General features: G+C 38.5%; 1 long non-coding RNA gene across 1 annotated transcript; it reads right to left on the bottom strand.

Annotated features, from left to right (window-relative positions):
• Positions 1-4,585: 4,585 nt before the first annotated feature.
• On the bottom strand, positions 4,586-10,692 carry LOC109369383. The gene is made up of 3 exons (XR_004160900.1): positions 10,658-10,692; positions 6,151-6,319; positions 4,586-4,895 (listed from the first exon to the last, which is right to left on the bottom strand). It is a non-coding gene; the product is annotated as an uncharacterized LOC109369383 (long non-coding RNA).
• Positions 10,693-17,733: the final 7,041 nt, after the last annotated feature.

Raw genomic sequence — 17,733 nt, 5'->3', positions numbered from 1 at the left:
ACAGACACATTTTACATTAGCAAAAATTCAGAGCTCTAAACTTATTCCATAACTTGACGTTCATACTCTCTACTTATTTCATACTTACTGAAAAAAAAATCTGCTTTAGTCTTAAATTTATCACATTAAGTTGATATCAGAAAAATGATTATCTCTCATTTTTGATCAGGCCAGAAGCAAGCATTTTTCAGTAAGTTTCCCCTCTGTCTTCTACTCTTCCACAGTGCAAATGAGCTGATTAGGGTAGGCAAAAGATTCAACAGCACTGTGAAAACAAATCTAGCGAGTCTTCTAGACAGCTTTCACTCCGCAACATTCTATATGACCACAGTAAAATCTACCAGGATCCCCAACAGGGTCAGTGCAATTAAAACCTATTACAAATATAAAAAACACTTTTTTAATTATGGCAAAAGCTATGACATGTTTTGCCTGTAGCATAAATAAGGAAAGTACTAATTCAACAAGTATAACAGTACCTTGCTAAAACTAAGTGATTCCAACATTATAAAAACAAAATACTATTTTGCTAAGTTTCTCATTATCCTCCATTCTGTTATGATAAGAGAAAGGCTTCCTAGAAGCGAAAGGAGATTTTTAGAAGATTTTAAGATTCTTAGTAGACAAGAAAAAAATGCACAGAATTGTCATCCAGTACTGTAATTATCCCAAAAATACCTCTGAAAAACAGCATCGAGCACTTTCACAGTGCCCAAGGAGACTCAATTATGTGCTTTTGGAACTGCTGGGTCAAAAGAGTATTGTTATCCTCAGCAATTACTAGAGGCAATGATTTAATCCCCTTAATAAAATTCTTAATGTTCAAAAACGCCCTGCCAAAGGAATTATCTTATGTCAGCGTGATTAAAGTCAAATCTTTCACTGTTATTTACTACAGTAAATTAAATGTTAAGACGAAGGAAAAAAAAAATCCTCATGTAACAAGCTAATTTCAAGGAAATTAAAGAATTAACAGAGATTTTTAAGCTTATTAAGATCTAAAACTAACTGGGAAAACTCAGAAAAAAATTACTAATTCAAAATCCCTACTCCCACCACAAAGGCATGAAATACTTTGCTTTAAATGAGAAAAATTGATAATGATTTAAATGTTTTGGAGCTCACTAGGCTTTCCTGTAGCCTGTATACATTCACATTAAACTCTTTGAAAAACGTTATACTACACTTCAAAGTACAAAGAAGCAAAGAATTTAAAGGCCTTGTTAAAAAACAAGAGATTTAAATGACTGAGTATCAGACAGAGAGCTCTGAGCCCTTTCCTGACTTGCTGCTCGTTGAGCACAATATTGAAAGTGACCAGGAAAGATTTCTGGATGAGTGAAATTCTAATAGAAAATAAAATCATTAAAAATATATAAATATTTTCAGGTCCAGATACAAAACTACAGGCAGGATGGCTTGTAGTACCCAGAAAGTTATGTAACCAGTGATGATCACACATGCAAAGTTCCGCAGAGATCAGACACATTGTTCTGTCCATTATGTTAAACCTGAAACAGGTGGAATTGAGTTCAGATACCACATGCATCGTTTCCTTTTCCAGCTTGAAATTTTAGATTATTTTTAAGACATGCCTGCTGCTTTGTCTTCCAGTCTTCCATGTACACTGGCTTTTTTAAAAAAGCATCAACTGAACATGTCCTGCAACTGCAGAGCATATTAAACTATGACTCGAACCCAGCTTGCAACCATGAACAGTGCGCCCCAAAATCGGTACCACTTCCAATTCAGATGCACACTCATCTCACCCTAAAAGCAGGTAGTGATCACTCCATTTGTTTTATTCAAACACAGCAGGATTTATGCAGGATTAAATGATATCACAAGGAACTTGACTGAGACCATACTGACTCATACATCTTCAGAGCATGGATTGCATTGCAGACAACTCCTCTGAAGGAACTGCTATGTGTGGAAAAAGCGTTCTCTGCTCTTTGACACAAGCACAGAGCTGCGCTGTCACAGAACCTTTTCAGAACTGGTTTACAGCTTAAATGTGTTAAATGCAAGCAGTGAGATGAACAGACAAATAGGTACAGGTAACATACAAAATGCTTAAAATCCTAATCATAAGAAAAGTCCTTATAAGAAAAGCAGCAGATACAGAAACTCTAAGGATTTTACTTTCCTATTAGTGGCTTCATCTCTCCTATCATTATCAATTTACCTTCAAAGAAAACAGACAAAAATCTCTGGAACACATTAGTACAATGCATTTGCCTTGCCACCAATGCCAATTAGCATTTCATTGTTATCACCTACTTCTTATGATCTTCTTTTACTGCCATTCCAAACAACAAACATCATAACTGAAGATACTCTCAGACTTTCAAGTCATAAGTGAAATGAAAAATGAATATTATTCAATATAACCACAATGGATGAAGTGGACAGAGTAGATGAGGCCTTCTGAAAACTCAAAAAGCTTTATTGTTGAATCGGTTTTTGTTTTCCCTGCAACGATGCATAGAAAAGAAACAATCTAACCTGACATTTAAAGACAAGTTTCCCTGCACTGAGGTCCTTCTGTCCCAGAAAGGAAGATTAGACCTAGATAATTAAATGTGCAATTTGCTGCAGCTACTAGGAGGAATGACAGTGCACTGAAATTACCTTTTGCAGGGACTCCATCACCTTGAGACAAGAGCTGCAGGTTTATAGGTGGTTCATCCCCAGAAGATTTGACACAAGTGATGAGGAGATAATTGAAACTATTTGTCAGAATATCCTAAGTAAACGAGTATCTTACATTTTAAAGACTTCAATATCATGCTTAATGAAATCATGAGATCACGCTAACCATTGTTAGAAAATCATGACTTTCCCAGGAAAATTAGAAACACATTCATAAAAAAAGTTACTTATAAGCTGGAACTCAACTTCTGACGTTGAGCTTGGCCCAGAGCACAGCAGAGGCAGAGCTGTCCCAGCCCTGCAGCCAGCAGTTCAAAGCAGCTCCACACTTCCAGCGTCAACGTGCAGCAGCCAAAGGTACTCAGCCTACTCCTGCTGAAAGCAATTCAAGTAGTCCCCAGCTACACACCTCTCCAGCTCTATTACACCAGGAGCCACTTGGCTGAAGGAGTAATTGGTAATACAGCCAGCACTGAAATAGTAACTATGCTGTTAACAGTCACTGACATCCTTACCTATTGAAACAGAAGAGCTAAATCCTGCAGACATGGAGGGAAGAGTCTTTAGTGTCACACTGAAGATCAGATTAGTTGCTACACTGACTGAAAAGACTGCTGCCCATCCTCTACTTGCTCCAATAGGTCAAAATCCATTTAACTAAATGCACTTGAGAAGGGTTTTTTTTTTTAAAAAAATACATATTAGAAAAATGGCAGCTAGAACTTTTTGATTTGGATGCATGAGGAGCAGACACGACAGAGCAGGGACCACCACCCTGTGGGAGCAGCAGTTTGGTCCTGAGAGTTGTGAGCTGGACCACATCATACTGCTCGTCTTGCACTTTTCTTAGTGAACTACAGGCACAAGAACTCCCACATCCAGAGAAAAGAAAAGGAAATAACCAGCTAAGGAAGAAGGCAGGCTCACTGCAAAGAGCTCAGTGATTATGCAGACAAGATGCATTTATTTCCCTTTGTACTTTACAGTTCAGATATAAACGAGAGCCATTATTGAACACAGCTCTTGTCAGAATACTCTCCCTAAGTCTTTATTTCCATCTTCTGTATCTATTTCCAGCATGCATTAAAATAAATTGGGTTCATTGGCATCAACTGCTCTGATCTCTAACTAATGCTATTTTCATATCTGAAAATAGTTCAAGTTTATTTATAGCATTGTTTTGTCTAACAAACTGCTGATGTCAACCAACACTGTAGAAAAAGAATCAATGACCAGGCCTAGATTGTTTTCAACCATAGACGAAAAAGTTTGACAAGACTGATGATAAATCAGGGTGACCATGCAAGAAAGCCTCTGGAATGTACTGGCATTTCAATTTTATTAAGGAATAATAAACAGCCTTGAGGAATAATGTTTCCATATGACAGCTGTGCTGTGGAAGGGAGGTGTGCATTTCAATTATAAGAGCTGTCTTCACACCAACTTGCTTCAGATCTTCAACATTTGGACCTTGTACTTCTGTGGCTGAAATGGCATGGATACGGAAAGTTCTATTACCATCCAAGCCCAATAGCAACAGCTAGGCCTGTCCTATATCTGTGTAGCCACAACAAAAGATAAATTGTTATTTTTTGGGATATTAACTGTTTCAAGAATTCAGTAGCTACATTTAGAAATCATTAATGGAAGTAAATAGTGCTATTATTTTCTGTGGAAAGTACTTTTCATCCTGTTTTTTTAAATCTTCATTATTTTCCTTTCCAATAGCTCAGTTTCAACACAGAAATTCTGCCTTTCTGTGCCACGGCTAGTACCAAAGAACATTTTTTCCAATTAAATCAGGAACCTCTGGATGATTAATTACTGACATATTCAGTAGAAGTTCTTAAGTATATCCAGAAAAATCAGATCTCAAATAAATGATTTTTTTTCACCTAGACAGAATTCCTTTCACTAGTGCCATTGCAAAATTTAGGTTGACAATAAAACATAATGAAATTCAACAGTTTAGTTCATTTTAAGCTAGAGCTAAGTCAAACACTGGAGGTGTCCCAGAGTGTAAGAACAGAGGAAAGATGCTTATCTTGGAGTCCCCAGAAGGAATTTCCTTTTGCGCAGTACCTTCACAATCCATTACACACATCTGAAGCTCCAAAACCATCTCTAACACAAAGGCAAAATCAGAAAGCCTTAACTCTTTACCTTCGATTCTTTTCCCCCCCAGAGTCATTTTAGAGCTAGTTTGAAGATACCACCATGAGAAATGTTGAAGTTCTGATCTAAAAAAATAAATAAATAAATAATCAGTCATACCACCTCCAGTCAGAACAGCTTACCAAGTGCCCATCATATGAGTACAGCATCATGGCACTGCTCTCCAGATCTGTGTCATTCTATCAAATGAATCTAGCAGTAAAACCAAAGAAGTAGCTCACAGATGCTATTTACAACTTGTAACAGCATAAAAGATGTAAGCAGTGGGCTGGGTTAGTTGAACAGAGTCTATTAGGTCAGGCTGATGTGTGCAATTTGTGTGATCCAGAAAAGGATACTGAATGCTGTTGAGTCTATGGTGCATGTATTTTCCTTCAAATTAACAATTCCACATTTCTCCACATCTACATATCAATGGCTGATCCTTTGCTGCTAAAATAACCTTGAATATATGTATAGCATTAAGCAAAGGAAGATTAAATGCATTTTGAGAGTGCGGTAACAGCAGTTCACCAACTTAGCATACAAGAAATGCTCACATCAGTAACAAATCCTTTAATAACACTGAACAAGATTAAGCATTAAACCAGGGATGAAAGGGTACGGTAATGCTTATCTACAACTTAAAAATGGAGATGCTAACTTCAACCCAACACTACCAAACAGGGCAGTGTAACAGAAAAGGGATCCACAGATTTGATATTCATCAAGTCCTTTCATAAACTTTAATCTTTTATGACTAAAATCTGCTACTAACTCATTTTTTAATTCGCTGCTTCTGAAGGAGCAGAGAAACTTACATGAAAATACTATTTTTAACGTGCTTTTATGAAATGCTTATCAAGGTCAAGCAATACAACTTGAAGAGCGAAATATGTTACTCATTATATAACATATTTCATTTTACTCTAGTCAGAAACATTTTTTAATAAAATCTACCCCCACATGTGCAATTAGTTGCACTGAAGTTTCAGTTAGTTGGTTTTCTTTCTCCTGTTAAGACTTAAGTAACATCTGAAAATTCCCTATGGCCACTCCCATTCCGCACACACAAGCTTGCTGCCATTCCTTGTTATCTGCCGCTCACAAATTGAAGTTTAAACAAACAAGTTTAGTGTGGGACATCCTCACAGCTCCATGACATAATTTCATAGCACTCATTTGTACCACACACATAGCAGATGCTCCTTATAAGTGAAGGCATGCTCCCCAGAGAGTGAGGCAGAAACCCCATTCACCCACAAACAAAACACAGGGCACTGACCATCCTCTCTTCCTGGAGCACAGGAAGGCTACCCCAGTTTTTTGTATGTATCTGACCTGCTGCTCTATCCAGATGGCTTCTGCATCAAAAAAGAACTGCTGCCAGATGGTTTTTCCTCGTGCTTGAAGGAAGTTTCTTCCCTGCTCCCAGCTGACAACATATCTCCAGCAGCAGACAGCCCTCCAGACACATTGACAAGGACCCAGCTCCAGGTCCCATATCTTCCTGTTCACAGGAACAAAAACCTTGCATCACTTTTTGCACTGACCTTGCTGCAATCAGTGCATCTCACAGATAGGGGAAGGTTTTCATCCCACAACAGGCTGAAAATAAGTGTCACAGGAAGAAGAGTCAGAAGACTAAGGGCCACAAGTGAAAAGCAATCAGAATCAGCAAACTTCGTGCACCCGAAAGTTAAACCCGAGTCCAAATTTGTTCAGGCAGCCAGAGAGAAACATTTCATTGCTTTCATGCCTAACTACCCGCACACAAGGAGAAAGCCAACATAGATATACACACACATGCTTAGTATGCTTGTATTAGCAAAGTATTTAAGATCAGTCATAGCGTGGGACTATCAATAACAGAAATTTTTGTGCAGTTTTAGCTATGAGCAGATGCCTAGCCCACAGAGCAGGAGAAATGTGTACATCACATTTCCCTTAACAATTCAAGAACTTCCAGCTACAGGCTGCCCTGCACTCGCAGCAGTCAGTCATTATGTGTCAGCAACCACAGTGGCTGCCTTTCCTGTGAAGTTACTATGGGGGAGGAGCTCACAGCTAAGCCAGTCTTTGAATGGTGGCTCAGCACTTTCTGGCTGTTCCCAGTGACCTACGTCATGCTCTCAAATTTTTCCAAGAAAATAATTTGTACCTTTGCACCATCTCCAGGCCATTCCTGGCCTTGCAGATATCCACCATATACCCTTTACTGTTTTTGTTTGTTTGTTTAGAGGTTCCCCCCCCATAGGAAAGTCCTGGCTTAATTAGCTGATCCTCATGCAGAAGCCATTCCATAAGTTTGATTATCATCTTTCATTTTGTTCTGCACTTTCTCCAATTATAATCTGTCTTTTTTAGATGAGTAGGCAGAGTTCAAGATGCAGACAAAGCTTGGATTTATATAGTGGGAAAAAACAGGTTCCCTGTTCCTATGTCAGAAGTTCCAGCATTCAGTTTCATTTTGAGCACTGCCAAGCAGCAAGATGATGTTTTCATTGCATTTTCACAGCCTGAAGAACTCGTTTCTGAGGTTTCCATCAAGGGAATCTTGTGGATTGTTACCTAACAGAAGAGTATGTTCATTTATCTTCTTGCAGTGACTTTGTTGTCACTGAGCATGGCCTCTTCTGCCAGGATCCTCTGCTGGCCCTCAGACTTCATAGCAGGCTTCCAGTGCCTGATCTGCTAGAAGATTTATTTTTGCCTTGGATTCCTTTATCTTATGCTTCTTCAACATGTTCTGATTTTTTTTTTTTTTTTGGTGGAGAGGACAACAAAATGGTGGTGCTATGGGACAGTGCTCTTCTAGTACTGAATTCCCTCAAGCAATGTGCACCACACAATCTGTTCTTTACAATGCAACATTTAAGGCTTAAACTGCAAACTATATCTCTGGATGCATTTGCATTACTTGCATACAGGCAGCCACCTGCTCCAGAGCCCAATGTGCTAGTGCAGATATGCACTCCTCGCCCCAGGGTGCTCCACCAACCACACGCCGTACCTTCCTTCCCATACCTCCCTCCCCATTTATCATTCCTCTTTTGTTTAAAAAGCACTGCAGTTAATGCTCTCCTTTGCCAGACGCTTTACAAAAAGTAGTTATATTTCCTCATGTATAATGCACGCATTTAATTGCCTACCACACAAAACACAGTCCTGCAAACGCACAGAGAGATCTTGTCAAAGTAATAAATAATTGTCCCCAGCCCAAGAAATGATTGATGGACCCTTACTTTCATTTGTTTCCTGGCTTCTTCCTTAGTAGACTTTCTACAATAAAAATCAGACGTTGTTTTCTCAATAGCCATGAAATGCTGAATGCACAAATGCTCTCTAGCTCCATGTTTCAGCCCCTGCTGCTCCTCAGAACACTGTGCTATGCCCGTGGCAGAGCTATAGCATGCACTGCATTAATCATTGGGGAACATGGTGCCAAGAACTAGGTAATAGCTTTCCTAACATTTGTGCCATTAAAGATCAGGAAATAAAAATTGAGCTTTAACAATCTTGTTAAAATAATAGTTGTCCTAGGAGAGCTCAATACTCCAATTGTTTGACAGCACAACAGTTCAGAATGCGCAGGTAGGTACAAAGAACATGAAGCTAGGGCTGGTAGCAGCTCTGTGTTGTTACCAGGTCAATTTAGGGCTCCTTGCCATGCAAAAGGCTATGTGCACACACAGAGGCTCTCCAGAAGCTCAGCCACCAGCAGAGGTACAAGTGGTGCCAGTGGGAAGAGCTACCTCCCCATTTTTTCCAGATGTATTTTTTGAGCTCCATAGTTTTTCACTTGCTGTTTTATACTATACTATGACTTTCTTTCTTTGCAGACATAACTACTGTTTTATTTTTACATTTAGTTTGTGATGTATTTGGAAAACATGGAGAGCTCTACTGCATTCACCCACACTGTAACATCCTTTAGTCAGTCCTTAACTGAATAAATAGTTTCCATTTCCTAATGTAACATTGTATAACCAATGGATATACAGATGGTATATAGTCAATGGATATACAGATGGTATGTGATATATACCATCTGGATATATATCCAGGAGCTTGGCTAATATAATTGGCTAATATAATTTATATTGGAGTAATGAGAGAAAGTCACTCACCCTGTCCTGGGCTCGCAAGATGAACTCCTAATGGAACGGATCTCCAGAGAGATCCTTCCCCACTGGCCCTCAGCTCTTAATTGGGTCTAGGAGAGGTGCAGCCAGGCTCCTCCCCTTCCTGCAGCACAGGTGAATTGCCTTCACCTGTGTTCCCATGGCTGACTCATTGCTCGCCTCCGGTGATCAATCAGAGGTTCGGGCCATGATTCAGCAGCCCCATACAAACATTCACATAGAAAATTAAATGAATGGCAAAGAGAAATAGTTTCTAACTAAAAGAAGGGAGATTTAGTTTGGATGTATTAGATTGGATGTAAGTAGGAAGGTTTTTTGCGTTTTTGTTGTTGTTGTTGTTTTTAAAGGGTGGAAAGGAACTGACATAGGTTGCCAAAAGAAGAGGTAGAAGCCTTGTCTCTGGAGACAAAGCTAGGCTGGACCAGGCTCTGAACACCTGACCAAGTTGTAGATGTCCCTGCACATTGTAGAGGAGTTAGATTAGATGACCTTTAAGGTCCCTTCTAACTCAAATGCGTCTATGATTTCATGACCATTTATCAATGGATAAATAGCTAGATGTAATGACAAGCTACTACTGATTTGAATAATAAAACATTTTACACTAATGCACACAAGTAGAATTATCCACAATTAAGGGCTACACTTGAAAAGTACGGGTTGATAAGAGAGAGAATTATACAGAAAATCTCTTTTTTTGCAGAAATCTACAATATGTTTTTCATACTTTGGTCCCATAGATTCTGGCACAGAACAATTTCTCATTTTATAGTTCTCCTTACACTTTTTCTCCCATCTTGAAACTAAAAATAAGAAGGAAATAAATTTGGAACCATAAAACTTTTATCTTCTAGCTGAGTTCACATAAAGGAGAATAAAGAATCAATGACACTTCATCACTAGAAAACCAGTGATGGGAGAACTGCCCCTTTCTGACAAGAGCTACTTCAAATATCCCCCAATGTCCTGACCTGGTGTGGAATTGTTACAGCCCGGACACACAGAGTTCAGAGATAATCCCTAAAATACCAGATTATAAACATTACACCCACAACAGTAAGCACTGAGTTGTTGTCTTGAGTCCATCTGTGAAATTGGCCAAAATTCCAGCTGCCGCCTGAAAACAGATTTCTCTATTTGTTTCAACCTCAATATTTTGAGGGTAATCTAATAATCCACTCATTGAAATTCAAAGAGTTTAGACTCATAATCTAATTTCTTAAATACAATCAAAAAGCATGTTGTGGTGGTGCTTTTTTGTTTGTTTGTCTTTACAAAGCTACAGCACTTCAGACCTATAACATAGCATACACTAAAAGAAGTCAACACAATTTTTTGTTTAGTCTGATAGAAATACAAAAGCAGGGCTGACACAACAATCTCAAAAATATAGAAATGCAAAACAGTTTTAAGATGAACTCCATTTAAGTTCACTCATTAGGTTGCATGTCCTTATCTCTGTACTGTTACCCCAAAGCCTTGCACTCTCAATCCAGACCATTCCTGTGACAGTAAGACACACTGATTGATTCTTACTTATAAAATCAGTATCTGGAAATGAGCAGCCCTTTAATCTCCATATAACACAAATGGAAAACACAACAAGACAGCAGAGCAGCAAGGTTCCAAGTCACAGCAAGCCTGAGAATCCACTCAGACATAACAGCAGCAGATACAGAATTAAGATAATAAAAACTGCCTACCTTTGGAAGGCCAGTAAGGTCCTCAGATACACAGGGATCACCAGATAAGATCCCTTTACCTCCCCCACCAACCCTTAAATGAGGTCTGGGAAGGGGTGCATCCTGGCTCCACCCCTTCCAGTCACTCAGGCACATTGCACACACCTGAGCTCCCCTGGGTCTGCCTGCCTTCCTACCAGGTGCTCAATCAATGCTCCAATCCACGACTCAGAATTTCAGCTACACCCTAAAAAGATGCTTAGACTTTCTTTTCAACACTTTCCCAACACTTTGTGTCAGGGAGTTCTGCATCACAGAGCACATTCTTTGCTCTCCAACAGTGCTGAGGTGCAGCAATCTGGAACTGACTCACACCACCAAACCTCTACCCCTCCACCAAGGCCTCAAGCCATTCACATTTTGTTCATAATGCTCATTGCTGAGAATGACTGCCATAAGCCATCCCCTGGGCTCCTCTTCGTGCTGTTGCCGCTTCTCTTCACATGATTACTTTCACTTGGCAAGCCACTTCAAACACTTTCTTCCTCCCAGTTAGTCATTAGTTATTTGTATTTCTCTTTAATGCAAAGAAAGTCTTAATACTCTTGTCTGAGTATCAGTAGGACCTACAGTTTGTACATAAAAATAGGTACATTCATAAGCACAAGGAAAATTTGTGATTTGGCAGTGGGCGCATAGCACCCTAACCTGCTCTTTGTATCAGCTCTGCCTTTGTAAGAGGCATCTTATGCCACAATTCTTTGTTCAGCCATTAATTGAGTGTGCTAAGAGAAGCAATCTGAGATAAAGAGCAGCACTGAGAAAAGTGATTAATTACAGTCAGAATTTCCCTCCCAGCAGGAGGGAATGGGAATCATGGCTAGGAAATGGGAAAGAAACCAAAAAATGTGGAGATAAGTACTAATAGTTTCATTTTTCCATTTTGATTTTCAATAAAGTAGGAAGCCCATGAAAGCATCACATGATCATGCTTGATTATAACAATGAACAATATCATATGTTACAGCACCTGTTCAGTTTCAGATGGCCTGACTGTGGAGAGCATGAGTTCACCATAATAATAATATGAGATTGCTTATATGGGGTTGATGTTGCACACTCCTTGCTTGCTGGAAAGGGAGGCTCACGGCTATACAGACATGATACAAACCATGTTGCAGTGAATATGAGACCTTTTGTGGCAGGAGAAAGAGCGGAGAGTGAGTCTGCCTATTTCTAGAAACCCTAGAGACCTCTGTGCAGAGAAACTACCCCACAACTTCTGTGCGGACCCATAACTCTCTTTTCCAACAGATGATGAGACAAAAACAATAGAAACCAAATTTTGTTGGGATTTCTCTGTGCAGATTTCCATAGTTGCATATGACGTGGCAAGGCAGTACCTTGCAAAGCTGTCTATAGTATTTTCCAATATGGATGTCAAACCACACAGCCTTCACTCGCTGCTCATCCACACACTGGTGCAGAGCCTACAGAGCACAGATCCTGACGTGTCTGTGTGCTAACAGCAAAAGGAATAAATAATAAAGAATAATAAAGCATCTGAGTTTTCAAAGAGTCTTTCATCCTAGCTGGTATAAGATCCCCCTCACCTTCTGAGATTTCTATCCTTGGAATGGTCATTAGAACTTTGAAGCTTCTTTTAATTAAATCAGCGAGAAAATGGCCTGAGGTCTTCTGCTGGTTCTCTCCAATGAATAAAATACAGAGCCTGTTCTAAAGTGTTTCAACAAAACATGTAGAAATTTGGGTAAGTTAATTATTTCAAGTGAAAAAAAAAAAGAAAAGCTGTGTTTTCTGTTTTTGGTAGAAAAGTTAACTGCTTTCGAAATTATTTAGGTTCTCCCACAAAATGTATGTAATTTCAAAACTATTTCTGTGTCATTAAAATAGAAGTTATTTGCCTCATCCTACCTTTCCCTGTCAAGTTTTATTTCTCATTTCTCGGTATAATCATCAGCAGTTTATGAGCACACACACAGCATTCTTGTTGATGACTGATTCAATATTACATCAACTTCTGGCCATAATAAATGGTACTCAGAATAGTTTCTTCTCATTCTCTCCTTTTTGTTTCTTTCCCAATGATTCTAAGAATGTCAAATATCATTTCCACATACTGGTTGAAATGTTTACAGAGCAGGCAATGAGCAGTTGGAGGTGAAGTCTCCAACTAACAGGGATGAGGCTCAGTGGAAATCTGCAGCAGAGGCAATTTTGTGAGATGCTTTGTAACTTGAGCTCCCTACATGATATCCCAAACATTCTGTCTTTTTAGAGCTGAGATTCTGCCAGTCAGATTTCATCTGTTCATATTATATTGATTTATTCCATGTTCCTCATAGTTCTTTGGATACAAACCCATAGAAACCTAAGACTGTTGCAGCTATTCTCCTGAAATCTGTGTCAACAGCCTGCATCAACAAGATTTTCTAAAGTCACCGTGCTGTTTGGCATATAAACACAGTAATAAACTCTGTAACTATAGTTTGTGTACTTAATTATTTGAAAAAAGGTTAGTTTAGGCTATTTTGTCTAGTAGAATTTACAACATAAGCCACTTCCTAGGACATCTGCAACCATGAAAATGTCTGAAAATAACAGATCTTTAGACATAATCTCTGAAAGCTACAAATATGCCTGAGAAATCTATTACTGAAACCTCTTGCTTTATTTAGGCTGAGAAACCAAAGCAATTCAAAGCTGTGAAAGAAGATCCCAGCTGGCAAAGTGCTCAGAAACATCTCACATTCCATTACACATTCTTGCCCGTTGAGTTGACCAATTACCACTGCCTGTAATGAGTTCACATCAAATAGTGCCCTTTATCACTTCTCTGCTCCTCTAATATCAATTAATCTTATGTTCAAAGGATATGCTCTTTCTCTAAAATGCTACTTAGTCTTCCTGCTTTGCAAATATGACAAACTGTATTTCTACTATTTTTCTTGGTAGGATTTTCAGTAGTGATTAGAAACAGTGCAAAATGGCAATACAAGTAAAGGACGGAATATTTTAGACTTCTCCTAGTCTCTGAATTGGGAACTAGCACAGAACTGTCCATACTATTACATCACAGAGTTCTTTGATTCACAAGATATTTGCATCACATTTACTGGATACATTGGTTAACCTAGAACAAAAATCCTGAATCAAGGAAGATACCTGGAGTCCAAATCTTTGCTCTGGCCCTATTACAAACATTTCACTCTAAATGTTAACTTTCTTTTAAATAAACACTTTCAGGTGTCCAGTAAAGCCAAGGTTCTCCTTATTCAAGTAGGTGTAGGTGCAACAATCAGCACAAGGAAATTATTCTCTAAAAATAGACTAGCCCATTATCTCACTTATCCAAGTGTATTACTCAGATTTCTCCTTTCAGCCACCTACACCTCTCTGAGAAAAGATCAGAGATAAATATCCAATTTGCTGTTCATTCCTCGTGTCATGCCCATCCCTCCATGCTGCTCCCTGAGCAAATTCCTGGTTATGAGAGGCATTGCCTACTTCTGGGTGTGCTCATGGCCAGGGGAGCAGGGAGATCCTTCTTCTTGGACCCTCAGATATCACAAAAACAACTTTGATTAATCCGCTTGTAATTACCAATTCATCCTTTTCTTTGTTCTCTAAAACATCGTACTGCATTCCTTATTTCAAAAGTCCAAATATAATTCCTGGAACATACACATCCCAGTAAAATTCAAAGTAGTTCTTATTATTTGAGCAACCTCTAAAAAAGTGTAAACATACTAAAATAATAAGCCAATTGTCAGACATGACTAAAGGAATAAGAAGTTTTCCTGAACACCATATGATCAGGGTGACTGATTTAATACTCCTCTTTGAAACAGCTTTCCCTACAATATATTAATGCACTTTTCCATCACAATGGCTAGATTCATATCAGAGAGCAATGGCATTTCTTTCTGTAAACAGAAACAATTTCTAAGAGCATTGTATAAAGGGCAATGGATAATTCTCATTTATTTATAAAGGGGAAACCTCTTAATAGACTGGTAGAAGAAGAAATTGAAGGAATAGAAATCTAGACAAAAAAAAATCACATTCAGAATTCTCTCCCTTGGTATAGAAGCTCTTTGCTTATTTGTGCAATAGCAGCACCCTGCTGCAGTCTCATGGGCTAACACAGCATGCCTGTGTCTTCAGAGCCATACAGGGATTGATGAAGCTCTAGCCTGAGAAGCTATCTCCCAGGAAAAAGGAGAGCCTTTGATCAGATAGACCTCAGGAAGGTTGCAATCTTCCTTTCCTCATACTTTGTGCCTGGAAAAAGCCTTGGTTTCCATCTCTGATGGAAGCTCAGCACTGTCAGCTTAAATCAGCCCAGTAAAAATGAGTAGGAGAACAAAGAGAAAGTTAAGCAGCTAATTGAATCAGGTGTTACTGCTTGCAGTACCATCAGATGGGCCTGCCCTCCTTAGAGCACATAAACATTCTCACACGCTTCAGGTAGGCATCCACTGAGATCCAGGGCCTGCTAGTGCTTTGCCTCCATTCTTGCATATGACTGGCCAATCTGGATGCTTTCATCTTGGTGAAGGTATTTAATATTATTGGTTGGCTAACTTGCAAAATATTTCACAGTGAAGGCTTATATTTCCTCCCATCTTTAGCAAGTCTCAAAGTAAAGATTTTTCTGCTTTGTTTCCTTACACACAGTTGTGTTTTGGACCAACTTCAGGATTAATATTTGCCTCTGATGCACAAGCTACCTTTCTAAAAATAAAACTTCTGATTTTCTTCTCGTTTTTATTTTATGATAGTGCTTCTACAAGTTCTATAAACTATTTAGCTGTTGTCTAACAGTATTTTAGACAACAGTATTTTAGTATTTAGTATTTATAAATAGGTAGAATAGCTTTTCCAGTCTGCATAGATTTTCTTTTGCTAGCTTATTTGACTGTACAAAGTTGAGGTTTAATAGCAAGTGCTTGAAAAAGATACATCCAAAAATACTGCCCCAGTGACTTAGTTCTGTAAATACTATGACAAAACTATGCACACTCTGAGTTCAGAAATGTAATTCACAGGAGAAGAATAAAGAGAAACCCAAACCATCTGTTTTGGCAAGTTGTTGAGCTTGCCAACAGAGAAAGGTTTCTTCTATCAAAACTAAGATAGAAGAAAATTGGTCACACAAAGAATTTCAGATTTCTGATTGTCTTTGGCCCAAAAGGGTGTTTTAAACTCAAAGGGAATGGTTATTTTTCTACAGCTCAATTAAAAGCAATTAGGCTTTTGCAAACTGCTCAATATCAGTATTATAAACAACTGAAAATCCCAACTACTCACTGTGGCATTCCAGATGAGTTAATAACAGATTAACAGTCTGAGTGACTCATCCTAAAAATTTTCTCTGAACCATGTATTCAGTCAGACCTACTGGGAAATGCAGCATTTTGTCATAGTAATGAAGCCCTTTTAGCTGTAGGAAATGAAAGACTGTCATTGTCTGACAGCTAAACATTTCTTGCAACATTGCATATCCTCTAAGATCCTGTGTTCTAATGTAGAAAGTATACTCAAAAGTAAAAGAAATTCAGTCAGATTGCAAAAGTGCATGTTTTCCATAGACACATGAAGGCTGGTAAATAGCACAAATAATGAATCTGTCACCAGAACAGCATAAAAATGTGTCCATATGAGAGTCAAATAAGAAATTGAAACTAGTTAGCAGGTTATCGGAATACCGAAACTATATGAGTGTTATCCAAATGCATCTCTGGCTGTCTAGGTAAAAGCCCATTTTGTTTCATTGCAATAGAGGTAAGGGTAATTCTATTATTCCAATTTTTGCTTCCCGTTTTTTAGAAAAATCTAACAACTATCACAATAAATGCACTTTAGGTGCACATCAGATTCACTGATTTCTACATACTCAAGAGCTATGAATAATTACAATCCCAGTGAACTAGAAAAGTATAGTTAAATCTTTTGAACATCTAGATCTTTTTCTTTGGTCAAAAAACAAATTATAAGGGTGTATACAGTGTAACCCTGAAATGATTAAGAAATGATCATTTCTGCCCCACCATCCTTTCGCTTTTCCTCAGCCAAGACTGCCACCAGATGCAGGACTCCTTGTTTCTACTATCAGGAAGCCATCATATAACCTGCGCTATCACTCTTTCAACATGCTGCAGTCTCTCAGAAGAACCACTGATCAGCAGATTATGGAAAAGGGTTAAAAAGTGACTTGAGTTCATTTTTATCCTTCTGCAGAGACATTGCATGTTCTGATAAAACTTGGGAGAAGCACGGGTTTAAAAACGGCATAGCTGTCTCTGATTTAACATTAGTATCACAGTAAAATGAATGACAGGAGAAAGAGAATACACATAAAGCCACTCTCACCTTGTGTGATGCATGTTATGTTCTCAGTTAGCAGAACATTTGTCCCTGCAATGCAAGGTTGCCAAAAAGCACCAAATGCATTTGAGGGGACAGATCAAAGTGCTTCTCTATACAAAGAATTGAAGGCAAAATGGAAAGGAGATTGCTGCATTTGGTAAATAGCAAAGGCATCATGGTCTCTGTAGTCAGCTGAGACTAAAAGCTATAAAGATGCCCTTTTAGCAAGAGGTGCAAATCCCTACTGACTCACAAGGAGTGGGAAAACAAGATGGGAGACTATCAAAAACAATATTTCTCTCACCAAAAGTCACAGGTGACACGAACTTCAGTCATTCAACATTCTAGTTCTCATCTTATTTCTCTTTTTTTTTTTCTCTTTTACTCTACGTAATATGAAGTTATGTTTATATTTTACGTGCAGATCATGTGTTGGGAGAAACATGCACCCAAGAAATCTTCACACAATAATACACAAATGCACAAAAAAAAAGTTTGATTCTTGTGTTCCAGCAGCCTTCTAAGTCAGGATTGAATTCATCCACCAGATTTCTATATTATACACTGACCAGCTGGATGTTAGCAGGCAGGCTTCACACCTACAGTTTGAGTTAAGATAAAATATTAGAAAAACAACTTATCATTTGTTTCTCTCATTCCTTAGTCGATTTACAACAAATAAGGTACAAATTTCAACCAGAGTG

The sequence above is a fragment of the Meleagris gallopavo genome, chromosome 11 (genome assembly GCF_000146605.3).
Source record: "Meleagris gallopavo isolate NT-WF06-2002-E0010 breed Aviagen turkey brand Nicholas breeding stock chromosome 11, Turkey_5.1, whole genome shotgun sequence".
NCBI classification, from domain to species: Eukaryota; Metazoa; Chordata; class Aves; order Galliformes; family Phasianidae; genus Meleagris; species Meleagris gallopavo.
This window is presented reverse-complemented; position numbering and strand designations above follow the sequence as displayed.